Genomic DNA, 3,770 nt, shown 5'->3' with positions numbered 1-3,770 from the left:
CCAATCGAAAAATGGCATGCTCTCAGTACCTCTAGCATAAACAACTTTCGTCTTCGAATCGTTTGCGTATTCGACAAAATTCGATACTCAGCCTTCGAATTAAACGATAACGTGACAATTTTGATTCTCAAAATAAGTTTCGTGCACCCATTTCTCATACTAATAAGTTCACTTACGACACGTTCACAAGGGCGCTGTTGTAGTTTTCGTACTAAATATTTTGATGGCGATTCGAATACGCAAACGATTCGAACTCGAAAGTTTTTCATGCTAGCCGTACAGATCATAGAAGGGAATATGATCTGAGGGCCCTTACACGCATGTCAAGAAAATGTTGAGTGGGCCTATTGAGAATGGCTCAGTAATCGTTTTTTTTTACTTTTTATTTTAGTTATGTTGTTGCTGTTTTAATGTATTAACTACTTGAGCAGTAAGTTTGTCTTTAAAATAAATAAAATCACAGAATATGAGAGATTGAATTAATAAAGTACAAAAAAAAAGTAAAGTAATACTAAGATTCAATAAAGTTTTTCTATTCCATTATATTCTACATACGCCACCGCCACCGCCGCCACCGCCACCGCCACCGCCACCGCCACCGCCACCGCCACCGCCACCGCCTTTACCCCCTTTACCCCCTTTTCCACCTTTGCCACCATTATTGTATTGCTATAAATTTTAATTTTTATTATATTAATTAGATATTAGGCACTAATAAAACAGATCATCATAGAAATGATATGAGGACGTATAGCACACTGTCTTATCAACCCGGAAAGGGATCGTAACCGTATCGCCTTTCGCGAGCTGTCTGAATAACCTTTCGCGCGCTGAAGCGAGGCATTTAGGTACGTTACGGTGCCGAAAGAGTGCGTTGGAGTATGGAGTTTCATACAAATAAAAGAATACTGACCGCCTCGAGCTGATACGGTTATGATCCCTTTCCGAGTTGATAACTTTGCTAGGTCAATTAATAAGTATGCTATGACCATAAAAAAATTAAGTAAACTTACATTTCCCTTCACAACTATGTTAACATTATTCTTGCTTAAAGGCAGTTTTTTTCCTGTGCCTTTGGTAAATTTTGGAGAATATGGATTTAATACAAAATTATCTTTTAAATGTTGCCATCTATCGGAGCTGTACCACTTCATTTTGTGTTTTTTTATTAAATTATTGTGTTTCTCCATTTCAGACAATTCACTGTCAGAGACGTCATCTTCGTTTTCAGGGCTTCCATCGCCGCGAATCACATGCTTGTTCCCACTATTCTGTCTAACCTAGAGATTAAAATTTTCCAATAGATTAGTATGTGGGAATATTTTTTCCAAAACGGGCAGTTAACTACAAATGGAAGGGCAAGCATGTTTTTCTATCATTAGCCTCGTAATCATAAAATCATCCAGTGCTTTTCTTTTTCAAAAATTAATAACTAAAATCATTTTTAATTTGCAACGTGAAGTCAAGCGGATAAGGCTTTCTGAATCATCATCATCATTTCAGCCACAGGACGTCCACTGCTGAACATAGACCTCCCCCATAGATTTCCATATCGCGCGGTTGGTAGCGATCTGCATACAGCGCCTTCCTGCTACCTTTATGAGGGTGTCGGTCCACCTTGTGGGTGGAAGTCCCATGCTGCGTTTTCCGATACATGCTTTGGTCTTCTATAAATGCCGTAGTCCGCGTCACAATATTTTACTTACCTTGCGATGATAACTTGATATTTCTGGTATAAAAGGGCATAACACCAAAAGGCCTAAGACTAGAGACAACCGCATTATGCAGTTTATCTCCTAATACTGTCTTTAATTGGCGCGAAATTTTCCAATTAAAAATGCTAATGCGTGAAAGCAGATAATTTTTGAACTGCAATCAAAAGTTTCTCAGTAAATTATTGATCAATTTTATTGTGTGTCTTGCGGAAAATTAAAAACAATTCTGTTACATTCCTACAAAGCTTAAAAGATACTGTTTTTGTTTCAAACTAATTGTCATTGTGATGATTAATAAAGCAAAATAAATTAGTAGACTAATTTTAAGTAAGGATTTTTAAGTGTAAATTGATTTCGCTGATTTCGCACATGTTTTGAACAAATAAATGTATCTTTATCCATATCCAACGCCCTCCTGCCACCCTTACGACGTTGTCTGTCCACCTTGTGGGTGGACGGGTTACGCTGCGCTTGCCAGTACGTACCTACCTACGCAAGCACTATACAACCAGAGACAACTGTAGTGCAACTGGTTCCAACACTATTGTTTCTATAATGAGGACTTTTCTTTAACTATAATTTGGAGAAAAACTTAGAAAGTTCTTGAGATTACTAAGTTAATTCGTGAACGTGAAATCAGATAATTTGTGAACACAATAATTTTAATTAGATTCTAAATGGACGAAATTATTGACTAGTTTATTGTTCGTTGTGGAAATTTTATTAAACTCTAATTTTAAGCGCCTTTCCATAAAGATAGGTACAAGCAATTCAAGGATCAAGTTATTACTGATGATGATTTCATTCTAATAAGAAACTATATCACTCAAATAAATTCAGAAAAAATACAGCTTAGATGTTTTTTTTGGGCCTTGACAAGGCTTTCGACACCGTTTTGATTCCTGTAAGTGGATATCGAAACGTAGCGGCGCTATTAATACATATAATATTGTATTTAAATATTTGTTATCTCACTAAATAGGTACTAAGTTAGTATTGGAGAAAATGTGTACATGCAGAAGCCATGGTGGTCTATGGAGTCTCTCAGGGTAGTATTCTTGGTCCCAGTCTTTTCTTGGCTTACTTTAATGTTCCAATGGTGAAATTTTCATAAGCTTAGGCCTTAGAATATGGCTTTGGTTTTTAATGGTGAAACCTGGCAATGTATGGCTGAGAGTATATTATTTGCTCACACTTAATCTGACTTAGAACAAGTTCCTACAATTTACTTTTGCCCTTCATACCTTGTCTGTAAACAATGTACTACTAACCCAATGGACTAATTAAGTTAAGATTGGAGAAAATGTGTACGTGCAGAAGCTTCGGTGTTCTAACTAAGGAATTGCAACTTGTTTTATTCTATCTAGCTCAACTAGGTACTAGTAAATCATCATCATCATCATTTCAGGCTTGACGTCCACTGATCCACAATGATTTTCATATGAACCGGTTAGTAGCGGCCTGCATCCAGCGCCTTCCTGCTACTTTTATGAGATCGTCGGTCCACCTTGTGGGTGGACGATTACGTTGCGATTTTCAGAGGGCTTAGTGTGAGTTTGTACATCAAACGTCGTCACTAGCGAGCGCGTTAAAAAAATGTATGAAAATTTTAGTTCTTGTAAGTTTCCGCTAGGGCTACAATCCGTCATATTACATTAATTTAATTTTAATGTCACTTTTTTACGCCGTCGACATCGAATGTGTTTGACGTAAACTCACACTACGCTCACTTATAGTAAAAAAAAACAGGTGATATTCTGGATGGCAAATCATAAATGCCTATTTGAGATTGGGCTTGAGCACTGGTTTCACACACATGTCTCAGGTTTCTTCGGATTCTGCCTATCACGAGCCAGGGCTTTCGCAGTCTAATATTGTATTTGTTTTATATTTAGGTATTATACTAGCTTTAACCTGTGGTCCTTTGCTCTCGTCATACTTTGGACCCACGTTTGGATGACGTCATAGTCAATCTACATTCAGCGCCAGGCGCGGATCTATGGGGAAAGAGTGGATGAGTACAGCTTGTCTGCAAACGAAGCCTAACCAGTGAAA

The 3,770-nt window shown here is 37.5% G+C and overlaps 1 long non-coding RNA gene across 1 annotated transcript; it reads right to left on the bottom strand.

Annotated features, from left to right (window-relative positions):
- Positions 1–619: 619 nt before the first annotated feature.
- LOC135084587 (uncharacterized) lies at positions 620–1,785 on the bottom strand. Its single transcript, XR_010259898.1, has 3 exons — positions 1,707–1,785; positions 1,014–1,280; positions 620–669 (listed from the first exon to the last, which is right to left on the bottom strand). It is a non-coding gene; the product is annotated as an uncharacterized LOC135084587 (long non-coding RNA).
- Between the last annotated feature and the right edge of the window lie 1,985 nt (positions 1,786–3,770).

The sequence above is a fragment of the Ostrinia nubilalis genome, chromosome 26, assembly GCF_963855985.1.
Source record: "Ostrinia nubilalis chromosome 26, ilOstNubi1.1, whole genome shotgun sequence".
NCBI classification, from domain to species: domain Eukaryota; kingdom Metazoa; phylum Arthropoda; class Insecta; order Lepidoptera; family Crambidae; genus Ostrinia; species Ostrinia nubilalis.
Note: the sequence above shows the minus strand (reverse complement) of the source record. Positions and strands in the feature narration are given on the sequence as shown.